Below are 19394 nucleotides of genomic sequence, written 5' to 3'. Positions count from 1 at the left end.
GCAGTGGTGGGTGATATAAGGTGCTTTAGTGACAAAACGGATGGCACTGTGGTAGACTGCATCCAGTTTGCTGAGTAGAGTGTTGGAAGCCATTTTGTAGATGACATCGCCGAAGTCGAGGATCGGTAGGATAGTCAGTTTTACTAGGGTAAGCTTGGCAGCGTGAGTGAAGGAGGCTTTGTTGCGGAATAGAAAGCCGACTCTGGATTTGATTTTTGATTGGAGATGTTTGATGTGAGTCTGGAAGGAGAGTTTGCAGTCTAGCCAGACACCTAGGTACTTATAGATGTCCACATATTCAAGGTTGGAACCATCCAGGGTGGTGATGCTAGTCGGGCATGCGGGTGCAGGCAGCGATCGGTTGAAAAGCATGCATTTGGTTTTACTCGCGTTTAAGAGCAGTTGGAGGCCACGGAAGGAGTGCTGTATGGCATTGAAGCTCGTTTGGAGGTTGGATAGCACAGTGTCCAATGACGGGCCGAAAGTATATAGAATGGTGTCGTCTGCGTAGAGGTGGATCAGGGAATCGCCCGCAGCAAGAGCAACATCATTGATATATACAGAGAAAAGAGTCGGCCCGAGAATTGAACCCTGTGGCACCCCCATAGAGACTGCCAGAGGACCGGACAGCATGCCCTCTGATTTGACACACTGAACTCTGTCTGCAAAGTAATTGGTGAACCAGGCAAGGCAGTCATCCGAAAAACCGAGGCTGTTGAGTCTGCCGATAAGAATTTGGTGATTGACAGAGTCGAAAGCCTTGGCGAGGTCGATGAAGACGGCTGCACAGTACTGTCTTTTATCGATGGCGGTTATGATATCATTTAGTACCTTGAGTGTGGCTGAGGTGCACCCGTGACCGGCTCGGAAACCAGATTGCACAGCGGAGAAGGTACGGTGGGATTCGAGATGGTCGGTGACCTGTTTGTTGACTTGGCTTTCAAGACCTTAGATAGGCAGGGCAGGATGGATATAGGTCTATAGCAGTTTGGGTCCAGGGTGTCTCCCCTTTGAAGAGGGGGATGACTGCGGCAGCTTTCCAATCCTTGGGGATCTCAGACGATATGAAAGAGAGGTTGAACAGGCTGGTAATAGGGGTTGCGACAATGGCGGCAGATAGTTTCAGAAATAGCGGGTCCAGATTGTCAAGCCCAGCTGATTTGTACGGGTCCAGGTTTTGCAGCTCTTTCAGAACATCTGCTATCTGGATCTGGGTAAAGGAGAACCTGGAGAGGCTTGGGTGAGGAACTACGAGGGGGCGGAGCTGTTGGCCGAGGTTGGAGTAGCCAGGCGGAAGGCATGGCCAGCCGTTGAGAAGTGCTTATTGAAGTTTTCGATAATCATGGATTTATCGGTGGAGACCGTGTTTCCTAGCCTCAGTGCAGTGGGCAGCTGGGAGGAGGTGCTCTTGTTCTCCATGGACTTCACAGTGTCCCAGAACCTGTCACTACAGGTACTTCCTGTCTGTCTCTATCAGGTGATATGGTCACTACAGGTACTTCCTGTCTGTCTCTATCAGGTGATATGTCACTACAGGTACTTCCTGTCTGTCTCTATCAGGTGATATGGTCACTACAGGTACTTCCTGTCTGTCTCTATCAGGTGATATGTCACTACAGGTACTTCCTCTCTGTCTCTATCAGGTGATATGGTCACTACAGGTACTTCCTGTCTGTCTCTATCAGGTGATATGTCACTACAGGTACTTCCTCTCTGTCTCTATCAGGTGATATGTCACTACAGGTACTTCACTACAGGTACTTCTGTCTGTCTCTATCAGGTGATATGTCACTACAGGTACTTCCTGTCTGTCTCTATCAGGTGATATGGTCACTACAGGTACTTCCTGTCTGTCTCTATCAGGTGATATGTCTCTACAGGTACTTCCTGTCTGTCTCTATCAGGTGATATGGTCACTACAGGTACTTCCTGTCTGTCTCTGTCAGGTGATATGTCACTACAGGTACTTCCTGTCTGTCTCTATCAGGTGATATGTCACTACAGGTACTTCCTGTCTGTCTCTATCAGGTGATATGTCACTACAGGTACTTCCTGTCTGTCTCTATCAGGTGATATGTCACTACAGGTACTTCCTGTCTGTCTCTATCAGGTGATATGTCACTACAGGTACTTCCTGTCTGTCTCTATCAGGTGATATGTCACTACAGGTACTTCCTGTCTGTCTCTATCAGGTGATATGTCACTACAGGTACTTCCTGTCTGTCTCTATCAGGTGATATGTCACTACAGGTACTTCCTGTCTGTCTCTATCAGGTGATATGTCACTACAGGTACTTCCTGTCTGTCTCTATCAGGTGATATGTCACTACAGGTACTTCCTGTCTGTCTCTATCAGGTGATATGTCACTACAGGTACTTCCTGTCTGTCTCTATCAGGTGATATGTCACTACAGGTACTTCCTGTCTGTCTCTATCAGGTGATATGTCACTACAGGTACTTCCTGTCTGTCTCTATCAGGTGATATGGTCACTACAGGTACTTCCTGTCTGTCTCTATCAGGTGATATGGTCACTACAGGTACTTCCTGTCTGTCTCTATCAGGTGATATGGTCACTACAGGTACTTCCTGTCTGTCTCTATCAGGTGATATGGTCACTACAGGTACTTCCTGTCTGTCTCTATCAGGTGATATGGTCACTACAGGTACTTCCTGTCTGTCTCTATCAGGTGATATGGTCACTACAGGTACTTCCTGTCTGTCTCTATCAGGTGATATGGTCACTACAGGTACTTCCTGTCTGTCTCTATCAGGTGATATGGTCACTACAGGTACTTCCTGTCTGTCTCTATCAGGTGATATGGTCACTACAGGTACTTCCTGTCTGTCTCTATCAGGTGATATGTCACTACAGGTACTTCCTGTCTGTCTCTATCAGGTGATATGTCACTACAGGTACTTCCTGTCTGTCTCTATCAGGTGATATGTCACTACAGGTACTTCCTGTCTGTCTCTATCAGGTGATATGGTCACTACAGGTACTTCCTGTCTGTCTCTATCAGGTGATATGTCACTACAGGTACTTCCTGTCTGTCTCTATCAGGTGATATGTCACTACAGGTACTTCCTGTCTGTCTCTATCAGGTGATATGTCACTACAGGTACTTCCTGTCTGTCTCTATCAGGTGATATGTCACTACAGGTACTTCCTGTCTGTCTCTATCAGGTGATATGTCACTGTCTCTACAGGTACTTCCTGTCTGTCTCTATCAGGTGATATGTCACTACAGGTACTTCCTGTCTGTCTCTATCAGGTGATATGTCACTACAGGTACTTCCTGTCTGTCTCTATCAGGTGATATGTCACTACAGGTACTTCCTGTCTGTCTCTATCAGGTGATATGGTCACTACAGGTACTTCCTGTCTGTCTCTATCAGGTGATATGTCACTACAGGTACTTCCTGTCTGTCTCTATCAGGTGATATGTCACTACAGGTACTTCCTGTCTGTCTCTATCAGGTGATATGGTCACTACAGGTACTTCCTGTCTGTCTCTATCAGGTGATATGTCACTACAGGTACTTCCTGTCTGTCTCTATCAGGTGATATGGTCACTACAGGTACTTCCTGTCTGTCTCTATCAGGTGATATGTCACTACAGGTACTTCCTGTCTGTCTCTATCAGGTGATATGTCACTACAGGTACACTTCCTGTCTGTCTCTATCAGGTGATATGTCACTACAGGTATGTCTGTCTCTATCAGGTGATATGTCACTACAGGTACTTCCTGTCTGTCTCTATCAGGTGATATGGTCACTACAGGTACTTCCTGTCTGTCTCTATCAGGTGATATGTCACTACAGGTACTTCCTGTCTGTCTCTATCAGGTGATATGGTCACTACAGGTACTTCCTGTCTGTCTCTATCAGGTGATATGTCACTACAGGTACTTCCTGTCTGTCTCTATCAGGTGATATGGTCACTACAGGTACTTCCTGTCTGTCTCTATCAGGTGATATGTCACTACAGGTACTTCCTGTCTGTCTCTATCAGGTGATATGGTCACTACAGGTACTTCCTGTCTGTCTCTATCAGGTGATATGGTCACTACAGGTACTTCCTGTCTGTCTCTATCAGGTGATATGGTCACTACAGGTACTTCCTGTCTGTCTCTATCAGGTGATATGGTCACTACAGGTACTTCCTGTCTGTCTCTATCAGGTGATATGTCACTACAGGTACTTCCTGTCTGTCTCTATCAGGTGATATGGTCACTACAGGTACTTCCTGTCTGTCTCTATCAGGTGATATGGTCACTACAGGTACTTCCTGTCTGTCTCTATCAGGTGATATGGTCACTACAGGTACTTCCTGTCTGTCTCTATCAGGTGATATGTCACTACAGGTACTTCCTGTCTGTCTCTATCAGGTGATATGGTCACTACAGGTACTTCCTGTCTGTCTCTATCAGGTGATATGGTCACTACAGGTACTTCCTGTCTGTCTCTATCAGGTGATATGTCACTACAGGTACTTCCTGTCTGTCTCTATCAGGTGATATGTCACTACAGGTACTTCCTGTCTGTCTCTATCAGGTGATATGTCACTACAGGTACTTCCTGTCTGTCTCTATCAGGTGATATGGTCACTACAGGTACTTCCTGTCTGTCTCTATCAGGTGATATGTCACTACAGGTACTTCCTGTCTGTCTCTATCAGGTGATATGGTCACTACAGGTACTTCCTGTCTGTCTCTATCAGGTGATATGTCACTACAGGTACTTCCTGTCTGTCTCTATCAGGTGATATGTCACTACAGGTACTTCCTGTCTGTCTCTATCAGGTGATATGGTCACTACAGGTACTTCCTGTCTGTCTCTATCAGGTGATATGGTCACTACAGGTACTTCCTGTCTGTCTCTATCAGGTGATATGTCACTACAGGTACTTCCTGTCTGTCTCTATCAGGTGATATGGTCACTACAGGTACTTCCTGTCTGTCTCTATCAGGTGATATGTCACTACAGGTACTTCCTCTCTGTCTCTATCAGGTGATATGGTCACTACAGGTACTTCCTGTCTGTCTCTATCAGGTGATATGGTCACTACAGGTACTTCCTGTCTGTCTCTATCAGGTGATATGGTCACTACAGGTACTTCCTGTCTGTCTCTATCAGGTGATATGTCACTACAGGTACTTCCTGTCTGTCTCTATCAGGTGATATGTCACTACAGGTACTTCCTGTCTGTCTCTATCAGGTGATATGGTCACTACAGGTACTTCCTGTCTGTCTCTATCAGGTGATATGTCACTACAGGTACTTCCTGTCTGTCTCTATCAGGTGATATGGTCACTACAGGTACTTCCTGTCTGTCTCTATCAGGTGATATGTCACTACAGGTACTTCCTGTCTGTCTCTATCAGGTGATATGTCACTACAGGTACTTCCTGTCTGTCTCTATCAGGTGATATGTCACTACAGGTACTTCCTGTCTGTCTCTATCAGGTGATATGTCACTACAGGTACTTCCTGTCTGTCTCTATCAGGTGATATGTCACTACAGGTACTTCCTGTCTGTCTCTATCAGGTGATATGTCACTACAGGTACTTCCTGTCTGTCTCTATCAGGTGATATGTCACTACAGGTACTTCCTGTCTGTCTCTATCAGGTGATATGGTCACTACAGGTACTTCCTGTCTGTCTCTATCAGGTGATATGGTCACTACAGGTACTTCCTGTCTGTCTCTATCAGGTGATATGGTCACTACAGGTACTTCCTGTCTGTCTCTATCAGGTGATATGTCACTACAGGTACTTCCTGTCTGTCTCTATCAGGTGATATGTCACTACAGGTACTTCCTCTCTGTCTCTATCAGGTGATATGTCACTACAGGTACTTCCTGTCTGTCTCTATCAGGTGATATGTCACTACAGGTACTTCCTGTCTGTCTCTATCAGGTGATATGTCACTACAGGTACTTCCTGTCTGTCTCTATCAGGTGATATGGTCACTACAGGTACTTCCTGTCTGTCTCTATCAGGTGATATGTCACTACAGGTACTTCCTGTCTGTCTCTATCAGGTGATATGTCACTACAGGTACTTCCTGTCTGTCTCTATCAGGTGATATGTCACTACAGGTACTTCCTGTCTGTCTCTATCAGGTGATATGTCACTACAGGTACTTCCTGTCTGTCTCTATCAGGTGATATGGTCACTACAGGTACTTCCTGTCTGTCTCTATCAGGTGATATGTCACTACAGGTACTTCCTGTCTGTCTCTATCAGGTGATATGTCACTACAGGTACTTCCTGTCTGTCTCTATCAGGTGATATGGTCACTACAGGTACTTCCTGTCTGTCTCTATCAGGTGATATGTCACTACAGGTACTTCCTGTCTGTCTCTATCAGGTGATATGGTCACTACAGGTACTTCCTGTCTGTCTCTATCAGGTGATATGTCACTACAGGTACTTCCTGTCTGTCTCTATCAGGTGATATGTCACTACAGGTACTTCCTTTCTGTCTCTATCAGGTGATATGGTCACTACAGGTACTTCCTGTCTGTCTCTATCAGGTGATATGTCACTACAGGTACTTCCTGTCTGTCTCTATCAGGTGATATGTCACTACAGGTACTTCCTGTCTGTCTCTATCAGGTGATATGTCACTACAGGTACTTCCTGTCTGTCTCTATCAGGTGATATGGTCACTACAGGTACTTCCTGTCTGTCTCTATCAGGTGATATGTCACTACAGGTACTTCCTGTCTGTCTCTATCAGGTGATATGTCACTACAGGTACTTCCTGTCTGTCTCTATCAGGTGATATGTCACTACAGGTACTTCCTGTCTGTCTCTATCAGGTGATATGTCACTACAGGTACTTCCTGTCTGTCTCTATCAGGTGATATGTCACTACAGGTACTTCCTGTCTGTCTCTATCAGGTGATATGTCACTACAGGTACTTCCTGTCTGTCTCTATCAGGTGATATGTCACTACAGGTACTTCCTGTCTGTCTCTATCAGGTGATATGTCACTACAGGTACTTCCTGTCTGTCTCTATCAGGTGATATGTCACTACAGGTACTTCCTGTCTGTCTCTATCAGGTGATATGTCACTACAGGTACTTCCTGTCTGTCTCTATCAGGTGATATGTCACTACAGGTACTTCCTGTCTGTCTCTATCAGGTGATATGTCACTACAGGTACTTCCTGTCTGTCTCTATCAGGTGATATGGTCACTACAGGTACTTCCTGTCTGTCTCTATCAGGTGATATGGTCACTACAGGTACTTCCTGTCTGTCTCTATCAGGTGATATGGTCACTACAGGTACTTCCTGTCTGTCTCTATCAGGTGATATGTCACTACAGGTACTTCCTGTCTGTCTATCAGGTGATATGGTCACTACAGGTACTTCCTGTCTGTCTCTATCAGGTGATATGTCACTACAGGTACTTCCTGTCTGTCTCTATCAGGTGATATGGTCACTACAGGTACTTCCTGTCTGTCTCTATCAGGTGATATGTCACTACAGGTACTTCCTGTCTGTCTCTATCAGGTGATATGTCACTACAGGTACTTCCTGTCTGTCTCTATCAGGTGATATGGTCACTACAGGTACTTCCTGTCTGTCTCTATCAGGTGATATGTCACTACAGGTACTTCCTGTCTGTCTCTATCAGGTGATATGGTCACTACAGGTACTTCCTGTCTGTCTCTATCAGGTGATATGTCACTACAGGTACTTCCTGTCTGTCTCTATCAGGTGATATGTCACTACAGGTACTTCCTGTCTGTCTCTATCAGGTGATATGGTCACTACAGGTACTTCCTGTCTGTCTCTATCAGGTGATATGTCACTACAGGTACTTCCTGTCTGTCTCTATCAGGTGATATGTCACTACAGGTACTTCCTGTCTGTCTCTATCAGGTGATATGTCACTACAGGTACTTCCTGTCTGTCTCTATCAGGTGATATGTCACTACAGGTACTTCCTGTCTGTCTCTATCAGGTGATATGTCACTACAGGTACTTCCTGTCTGTCTCTATCAGGTGATATGGTCACTACAGGTACTTCCTGTCTGTCTCTATCAGGTGATATGTCACTACAGGTACTTCCTGTCTGTCTCTATCAGGTGATATGGTCACTACAGGTACTTCCTGTCTGTCTCTATCAGGTGATATGTCACTACAGGTACTTCCTGTCTGTCTCTATCAGGTGATATGGTCACTACAGGTACTTCCTGTCTGTCTCTATCAGGTGATATGGTCACTACAGGTACTTCCTGTCTGTCTCTATCAGGTGATATGTCACTACAGGTACTTCCTGTCTGTCTCTATCAGGTGATATGTCACTACAGGTACTTCCTGTCTGTCTCTATCAGGTGATATGTCACTACAGGTACTTCCTGTCTGTCTCTATCAGGTGATATGTCACTACAGGTACTTCCTGTCTGTCTCTATCAGGTGATATGGTCACTACAGGTACTTCCTGTCTGTCTCTATCAGGTGATATGTCACTACAGGTACTTCCTGTCTGTCTCTATCAGGTGATATGTCACTACAGGTACTTCCTGTCTGTCTCTATCAGGTGATATGGTCACTACAGGTACTTCCTGTCTGTCTCTATCAGGTGATATGGTCACTACAGGTACTTCCTGTCTGTCTCTATCAGGTGATATGGTCACTACAGGTACTTCCTGTCTGTCTCTATCAGGTGATATGGTCACTACAGGTACTTCCTGTCTGTCTCTATCAGGTGATATGGTCACTACAGGTACTTCCTGTCTGTCTCTATCAGGTGATATGTCACTACAGGTACTTCCTGTCTGTCTCTATCAGGTGATATGTCACTACAGGTACTTCCTGTCTGTCTCTATCAGGTGATATGTCACTACAGGTACTTCCTGTCTGTCTCTATCAGGTGATATGGTCACTACAGGTACTTCCTGTCTGTCTCTATCAGGTGATATGGTCACTACAGGTACTTCCTGTCTGTCTCTATCAGGTGATATGGTCACTACAGGTACTTCCTGTCTGTCTCTATCAGGTGATATGTCACTACAGGTACTTCCTGTCTGTCTCTATCAGGTGATATGGTCACTACAGGTACTTCCTGTCTGTCTATCAGGTGATATGTCACTACAGGTACTTCCTGTCTGTCTATCAGGTGATATGTCACTACAGGTACTTCCTGTCTGTCTCTATCAGGTGATATGGTCTCTACAGGTACTTCCAGTCTGTCTCTATCAGGTGATATGTCACTACAGGTACTTCCTGTCTGTCTCTATCAGGTGATATGTCACTACAGGTACTTCCTGTCTGTCTCTATCAGGTGATATGTCACTACAGGTACTTACTCTCTGTCTCTATCAGGTGATATGTCACTACAGGTACTTCCTGTCTGTCTCTATCAGGTGATATGGTCACTGTAGGTACTTCCTGTCTGTCTCTATCAGGTGATATGCACTACAGGTACTTCCTGTCTGTCTCTATCAGGTGATATGGTCACTACAGGTACTTCCTGTCTGTCTCTGTCAGGTGATATGGTCACTACAGGTACTTCCTGTCTGTCTCTATCAGGTGATATGTCACTACAGGTACTTCCTGTCTGTCTCTGTCAGGTGATATGGTCACTACAGGTACTTCCTGTCTGTCTCTATCAGGTGATATGGTCACTACAGGTACTTCCTGTCTGTCTCTATCAGGTGATATGGTCACTACAGGTACTTCCTGTCTGTCTCTATCAGGTGATATGTCACTACAGGTACTTCCTGTCTGTCTCTATCAGGTGATATGTCACTACAGGTACTTCCTGTCTGTCTCTATCAGGTGATATGTCACTACAGGTACTTACTCTCTGTCTCTATCAGGTGATATGTCACTACAGGTACTTCCTGTCTGTCTCTATCAGGTGATATGTCACTACAGGTACTTCCTGTCTGTCTCTATCAGGTGATATGGTCACTACAGGTACTTCCTGTCTGTCTCTGTCAGGTGATATGGTCACTACAGGTACTTCCTGTCTGTCTCTATCAGGTGATATGGTCCACTAGGTACTTCCTGTCTGTCTCTATCAGTGATTGGTCACTACAGGTACTTCCTGTCTGTCTCTATCAGGTGATATGTCACTACAGGTACTTCCTGTCTGTCTCTATCAGGTGATATGTCACTACAGGTACTTCCTGTCTGTCTCTATCAGGTGATATGTCACTACAGGTACTTCCTGTCTGTCTCTATCAGGTGATATGTCACTACAGGTACTTCCTGTCTGTCTCTATCAGGTGATATGTCACTACAGGTACTTCCTGTCTGTCTCTATCAGGTGATATGTCACTACAGGTACTTCCTGTCTGTCTCTATCAGGTGATATGGTCACTACAGGTACTTCCTGTCTGTCTCTATCAGGTGATATGTCACTACAGGTACTTCCTGTCTGTCTCTATCAGGTGATATGTCTCTACAGGTACTTCCTGTCTGTCTCTATCAGGTGATATGTCACTACAGGTACTTCCTGTCTGTCTCTATCAGGTGATATGGTCACTGGTACTTCCTGTCTGTCTCTATCAGGTGATATGGTCACTACAGGTACTTCCTGTCTGTCTCTATGGTGATATGTCAACAGGTACTTCCTGTCTGTCTCTATCAGGTGATATGTCACTACAGGTACTTCCTGTCTGTCTCTATCAGGTGATATGTCACTACAGGTACTTACTCTCTGCAGCGCTGAAGTATTCAGGGTTGACTGATGCATACAGAACTCCATTCCCCAGTCTGTCACTGTTCCTGTAGACACACACACACACACACACACACACACACACACACACACACACACACACACACACACACACACACACACACACACACACACACACACACACACACACACACACACACACACACACACAGAGTTAAACACACACCCTATTCCCCATATGCACTGCTCTGTGGGCCCTGGTCTAAAGTAGTGATTTATATAGGGAACAGGGTGCCATAGGGCTCTGGTCTAAAGTAGTGATTTATATAGGGCCCTGGTCTAAAGTAGTGATTTATATAGGGAACAGGGTGCCATAGGGCTCTGGTCTAAAGTAGTGATTTATATAGGGCCCTGGTCTAAAGTAGTGATTTATATAGGGCCCTGGTCTAAAGTAGTGATTTATATAGGGCCCTGGTCTAAAGTAGTGATTTATATAGGGCCCTGGTCTAAAGTAGTGATTTATATAGGGAACAGGGTGCCATAGGGGTCTGGTCTAAAGTAGTGTATTATATAGGGCTCTGGTCTAAAGTAGTGATTTATATAGGGAACAGGGTGCCATAGGGCTCTGGTCTAAAGTAGTGATTTATATAGGGAACAGGGTGCCATAGGGGTCTGGTCTAAAGTAGTGATTTATATAGGGCCCTGGTCTAAAGTAGTGATTTATATAGGGCCCTGGTCTAAAGTAGTGATTTATATAGGGCCCTGGTCTAAAGTAGTGTACTATGTAGGGAATAGGGTGCCATAGGGCTCTGGTCTAAAGTAGTGATTTATATAGGGCCCTGGTCTAAAGTAGTGTACTATGTAGGGAATAGGGTGCCATAGGGCTCTGGTCTAAAGTAGTGATTTATATAGGGCCCTGGTCTAAAGTAGTGTACTATGTAGGGAACAGGGTGCCATAGGGCTCTGGTCTAAAGTAGTGCACTATATAGGGAATAGGGTGTAATATGGCTCTGGTCTAAAGTAGTGTACTATATAGGGAATAGGGTCCCATAGGGCTCTGGTCTAAAGTAGTGCACTATATAGGGAATAGGTGCCATAGGGCTCTGGTCTAAAGTAGTGCACTATATAGGGAATAGGTGCCATAGGGCTCTGGTCTAAAGTAGTGTACTATATAGGGAATAGGGTGCCATAGGGCTCTGGTCTAAAGTAGTGATTTATATAGGGAATAGGGTGCCATAGGGCTCTGGTCTAAAGTAGTGATTTATATAGGGCCCTGGTCTAAAGTAGTGTACTATGTAGGGAACAGGGTGCCATAGGGCTCTGGTCTAAAGTAGTGCACTATATAGGGAATAGGGTGTAATATGGCTCTGGTCTAAAGTAGTGTACTATATAGGGAATAGGGTCCCATAGGGCTCTGGTCTAAAGTAGTGATTTATCTAGGGAATAGGGTGCCAGAAGTCTCTGTTCTTAAGTAGTGCACTATATAATGACAGCTCACCTCTCACTACCTAGAGACAGCCTGTCATTTAGTAAAGAACCTTCCAGACAGACACACAGACACTCAGACTTACTTCTTCCTGTTGATGATGGTGAACGTGACCAGGAGACAGATGATCAGGACTGCTACCATGGGAACAAAGATCATGATGTAGAGAGAGTTCTCATAACCTGTTGGACCAGGAGAGACCCATTAAACACACACTGGTGTTAACTAACCTGGTTTACCCATTAAACACACACTGGTGTTAACTAACCTGGTTTACCCATTAAACACACACTGGTGTTAACTAACCTGGTTTACCCATTAAACACACACTGGTGTTAACTAACCTGGTTTACCCATTAAACACACACTGGTGTTAACTAACCTGGTTTACCCATTAAACACACACTGGTGTTAACTAACCTGGTTTACCCATTAAACACACACTGGTGTTAACTAACCTGGTTTACCCATTAAACACACACTGGTGTTAACTAACCTGGTTTACCCATTAAACACACCCTGGTGTTAACTAACCTGGTTTACCCATTAAACACACACTGGTGTTAACTAACCTGGTTTACCCATTAAACACACACTGGTGTTAACTAACCTGGTTTACCCATTAAACACACACTGGTGTTAACTAACCTGGTTTACCCATTAAACACACACTGGTGTTAACTAACCTGGTTTACCCATTAAACACACACTGGTGTTAACTAACCTGGTTTACCCATTAAACACACCCTGGTGTTAACTAACCTGGTTTACCCATTAAACACACACTGGTGTTAACTAACCTGGTTTACCCATTAAACACACACTGGTGTTAACTAACCTGGTTTACCCATTAAACACACACTGGTGTTAACTAACTAACATGTGATAAGGTATTATATACACACTGGTGTTAACTAACATGTGATAAGGTATTATATACACACTGGTGTTAACTAACATGTGATAAGGTATTATATACACACTGATGTTAACTAACATGTGATAAGGTATTATATACACACTGGTGTTAACTAACATGTGATAAGGTATTATATACACACTGGTGTTAACTAACTAACTAACTAACATGTGATAAGGTATTATATACACACTGGTGTTAACTAACATGTGATAAGGTATTATATACACACTGGTGTTAACTAACATGTGATAAGGTATTATATACACACTGGTGTTAACTAACTAACTAACATGTGATAAGGTATTATATACACACTGGTATTAACTAACATGTGATAAGGTATTATATACACACTGGTATTAACTAACATGTGATAAGGTATTATATACACACTGGTGTTAACTAACTAACTAACATGTGATAAGGTATTATATACACACTGGTGTTAACTAACTAACATGTGATAAGGTATTATATACACACTGGTGTTAACTAACATGTGATAAGGTATTATATACACACTGGTGTTAACTAACTAACTAACTAACATGTGATAAGGTATTATATACACACTGGTGTTAACTAACATGTGATAAGGTATTATATACACACTGGTGTTAACTAACTAACTAACTAACATGTGATAAGGTATTATATACACACTGGTGTTAACTAACATGTGATAAGGTATTATATACACACTGGTGTTAACTAACATGTGATAAGGTATTATATACACACTGGTGTTAACTAACTAACTAACTAACATGTGATAAGGTATTATATACACACTGGTGTTAACTAACATGTGATAAGGTATTATATACACACTGGTGTTAACTAACTAACTAACTAACATGTGATAAGGTATTATATACACACTGGTGTTAACTAACATGTGATAAGGTATTATATACACACTGGTGTTAACTAACTAACTAACTAACATGTGATAAGGTATTATATACACACTGGTGTTAACTAACTAACATGTGATAAGGTATTATATACACACTGGTGTTAACTAACTAACATGTGATAAGGTATTATATACACACTGGTGTTAACTAACTAACTAACTAACATGTGATAAGGTATTATATACACACTGGTGTTAACTAACATGTGATAAGGTATTATATACACACTGGTGTTAACTAACTAACATGTGATAAGGTATTATATACACACTGGTGTTAACTAACATGTGATAAGGTATTATATACACACTGGTGTTAACTAACTAACTAACTAACATGTGATAAGGTATTATATACACACTGGTGTTAACTAACATGTGATAAGGTATTATATACACACTGGTGTTAACTAACATGTGATAAGGTATTATATACACACTGGTATTAACTAACATGTGATAAGGTATTATATACACACTGGTGTTAACTAACTAACTAACTAACATGTGATAAGGTATTATATACACACTGGTGTTAACTAACATGTGATAAGGTATTATATACACACTGGTGTTAACTAGCATGTGATAAGGTATTATATACACACTGGTATTAACTAACATGTGATAAGGTATTATATACACACTGGTGTTAACTAACTAACTAACTAACATGTGATAAGGTATTATATACACACTGATATTAACTAACGTGATAAGGTATTATATACACACTGATGTTAACTAACATGTGATAAGGTATTATATACACACTGGTATTAACTAACGTGATAAGGTATTATATACACACTGGTATTAACTAACATGTGATAAGGTATTATATACACACTGATGTTAACTAACATGTGATAAGGTATTACATACACACTGGTGTTAACTAACTAACTAACATGTGATAAGGTATTATATACACACTGGTGTTAACTAACTAACTAACATGTGATAAGGTATTATATACACACTGGTGTTAACTAACTAACTAACTAACATGTGATAAGGTATTATATACACACTGGTGTTAACTAACTAACATGTGATAAGGTATTATATACACACGGGTGTTAACTAACTAACTAACATGTGATAAGGTATTATATACACACTGATATTAACTAACGTGATAAGGTATTATATACACACGGGTGTTAACTAACTAACTAACATGTGATAAGGTATTATATACACACAGGTGTTAACTAACTAACTAACATGTGATAAGGTATTATATACACACTGATATTAACTAACATGTGATAAGGTATTATATACACACTGGTGTTAACTAACATGTGATAAGGTATTATATACACACTGGTGTTAACTAACTAACTAACATGTGATAAGGTATTATATACACACTGGTATTAACTAACATGTGATAAGGTATTATATACACACTGGTGTTAACTAACATGTGATAAGGTATTATATACACACTGGTGTTAACTAACATGTGATAAGGTATTATATACACACTGGTATTAACTAACATGTGATAAGGTATTATATACACACTGGTGTTAACTAACTAACTAACTAACTAACATGTGATAAGGTATTATATACACACTGGTATTAACTAACATGTGATAAGGTATTATATACACACTGGTATTAACTAACATGTGATAAGGTATTATATACACACTGGTGTTAACTAACATGTGATAAGGTATTATATACACACTGGTATTAACTAACATGTGATAAGGTATTATATACACACTGGTATTAACTAACATGTGATAAGGTATTATATACACACTGGTGTTAACTAACTAACTAACTAACATGTGATAAGGTATTATATACACACTGGTGTTAACTAACATGTGATAAGGTATTATATACACACTGGTGTTAACTAACATGTGATAAGGTATTATATACACACTGGTGTTAACTAACTAACTAACTAACATGTGATAAGGTATTATATACACACTGGTGTTAACTAACATGTGATAAGGTATTATATACACACTGGTGTTAACTAACTAACTAACATGTGATAAGGTATTATATACACACTGGTGTTAACTAACATGTGATAAGGTATTATATACACACTGGTGTTAACTAACATGTGATAAGGTATTATATACACACTGGTATTAACTAACGTGATAAGGTATTATATACACACTGGTGTTAACTAACTAACTAACTAACATGTGATAAGGTATTATATACACACTGGTGTTAACTAACATGTGATAAGGTATTATATACACACTGGTGTTAACTAACTAACATGTGATAAGGTATTATATACACACTGGTATTAACTAACGTGATAAGGTATTATATACACACTGGTGTTAACTAACATGTGATAAGGTATTATATACACACTGGTATTAACTAACGTGATAAGGTATTATATACACACTGGTGTTAACTAACTAACTAACTAACATGTGATAAGGTATTATATACACACTGGTATTAACTAACATGTGATAAGGTATTATATACACACTGGTGTTAACTAACTAACTAACTAACATGTGATAAGGTATTATATACACACTGGTGTTAACTAACTAACTAACTAACATGTGATAAGGTATTATATACACACTGGTGTTAACTAACATGTGATAAGGTATTATATACACACTGGTGTTAACTAACTAACTAACATGTGATAAGGTATTATATACACACTGGTGTTAACTAACATGTGATAAGGTATTATATACACACTGGTGTTAACTAACATGTGATAAGGTATTATATACACACTGGTGTTAACTAACATGTGATAAGGTATTATATACACACTGGTATTAACTAACATGTGATAAGGTATTATATACACACTGGTATTAACTAACGTGATAAGGTATTATATACACACTGGTGTTAACTAACTAACTAACTAACATGTGATAAGGTATTATATACACACTGGTATTAACTAACGTGATAAGGTATTATATACACACTGGTGTTAACTAACTAACTAACTAACGTGATAAGGTATTATATACACACTGGTGTTAACTAACATGTGATAAGGTATTATATACACACTGGTGTTAACTAACATGTGATAAGGTATTATATACACACTGGTGTTAACTAACATGTGATAAGGTATTATATACACACTGGTGTTAACTAACTAACATGTGATAAGGTATTATATACACACTGGTATTAACTAACATGTGATAAGGTATTATATACACACTGGTGTTAACTAACTAACATGTGATAAGGTATTATATACACACTGGTGTTAACTAACATGTGATAAGGTATTATATACACACTGGTGTTAACTAATTAACACGTGATAAGGTATTACATACACACTGGTATTAACTAACATGTGATAAGGTATTATATACACACTGGTGTTAACTAATTAACACGTGATAAGGTATTATATACACACTGGTGTTAACTAACTAACTAACATGTGATAAGGTATTATATACACACTGGTGTTAACTAACATGTGATAAGGTATTATATACACACTGATATTAACTAACGTGATAAGGTATTATATACACACTGGTATTAACTAACTAACATGTGATAAGGTATTATATACACACTGGTGTTAACTAACTAACAACATGTGATAAGGTATTATATACACACTGGTGTTAACTAACTAACTAACATGTGATAAGGTATTATATACACACTGGTATTAACTAACTAACTAACATGTGATAAGGTATTATATACAGACTGGTGTTAACTAACTAACTAACATGTGATAAGGTATTATATACACACTGGTGTTAACTAACTAACATGTGATAAGGTATTATATACACACTGGTGTTAACTAACTAACTAACATGTGATAAGGTATTATATACACACTGATATTAACTAACGTGACTAAGTGATAAGTATTATATACACACTGTTAACTAACTAACTAACATGTGATAAGGTATTATATACACACAGGTGTTAACTAACTAACTAACATGTGATAAGGTATTATATACACACTGGTGTTAACTAACTAACTAACATGTGATAAGGTATTATATACACACTGGTGTTAACTAACATGTGATAAGGTATTATATACACACTGATATTAACTAACGTGATAAGGTATTATATACACACTGGTGTTAACTAACTAACTAACATGTGATAAGGTATTATATACACACTGGTGTTAACTAACATGTGATAAGGTATTATATACACACGGGTGTTAACTAACTAACTAACATGTGATAAGGTATTATATACACACTGGTATTAACTAACATGTGATAAGGTATTATATACACACTGGTGTTAACTAACATGTGATAAGGTATTATATACACACTGGTGTTAACTAACTAACTAACATGTGATAAAGTATTATATACACACTGGTGTTAACTAACATGTGATAAGGTATTATATACACACTGGTATTAACTAACTAACTAACATGTGATAAGGTATTATATACACACGGGTGTTAACTAACTAACTAACATGTGATAAGGTATTATATACACACGGGTGTTAACTAACTAACTAACATGTGATAAGGTATTATATACACACTGGTATTAACTAACATGTGATAAGGTATTATATACACACTGGTGTTAACTAACATGTGATAAGGTATTATATACACACTGGTGTTAACTAACGTGTGATAAGGTATTATATACACACTGGTGTTAACTACCTAACTAACTAACATGTGATAAGGTATTATATACACACGGGTGTTAACTAACATGTGATAAGGTATTATATACACACTGTTGTTAACTAACTAACTAACATGTGATAAGGTATTATATACACACTGGTATTAACTAACTAACATGTGATGAGGTATTATATACACACTGGTATTAACTAACATGTGATAAGGTATTATATACACACTGGTGTTAACTAACATGTGATAAGGTATTATATACACACTGGTATTAACTAACTAACTAACATGTGATGAGGTATTATATACACACTGATATTAACTAACATGTGATAAGGTATTATATACACACTGGTGTTAACTAACTAACTAACTAACATGTGATGAGGTATTATATACACACTGATATTAACTAACATGTGATAAGGTATTATATACACACTGGTGTTAACTAACATGTGATAAGGTATTATATACACACTGGTGTTAACTAACTAACTAACTAACTAACATGTGATAAGGTATTATATACACACTGGTATTAACTAACACGTGATAAGGTATTATATACACACTGGTGTTAACTAACTAACTAACATGTGATAAGGTATTATATACACACTGATATTAACTAACGTGATAAGGTATTATATACACACTGATGTTAACTAACATGTGATAAGGTATTATATACACACTGGTGTTAACTAACATGTGAT

General features: G+C 39.9%; 1 long non-coding RNA gene and 1 pseudogene across 1 annotated transcript; both read right to left on the bottom strand.

The window, feature by feature from the left end:
• The window catches only part of LOC118383828 (insulin-like growth factor 1 receptor), a 62324-nt pseudogene that overhangs the window by 5205 nt on the left and 37725 nt on the right, over positions 1-19394 (bottom strand).
• Positions 12379-13017, bottom strand: LOC127925819 (uncharacterized). Its single transcript, XR_008122358.1, has 3 exons — positions 12922-13017; positions 12694-12883; positions 12379-12655 (listed from the first exon to the last, which is right to left on the bottom strand). It is a non-coding gene; the product is annotated as an uncharacterized LOC127925819 (long non-coding RNA).

Source organism: Oncorhynchus keta, unplaced genomic scaffold (assembly GCF_023373465.1).
Source record: "Oncorhynchus keta strain PuntledgeMale-10-30-2019 unplaced genomic scaffold, Oket_V2 Un_contig_6315_pilon_pilon, whole genome shotgun sequence".
Classification (NCBI taxonomy): Eukaryota; Metazoa; Chordata; class Actinopteri; order Salmoniformes; family Salmonidae; genus Oncorhynchus; species Oncorhynchus keta.
Note: the sequence above shows the minus strand (reverse complement) of the source record. Positions and strands in the feature narration are given on the sequence as shown.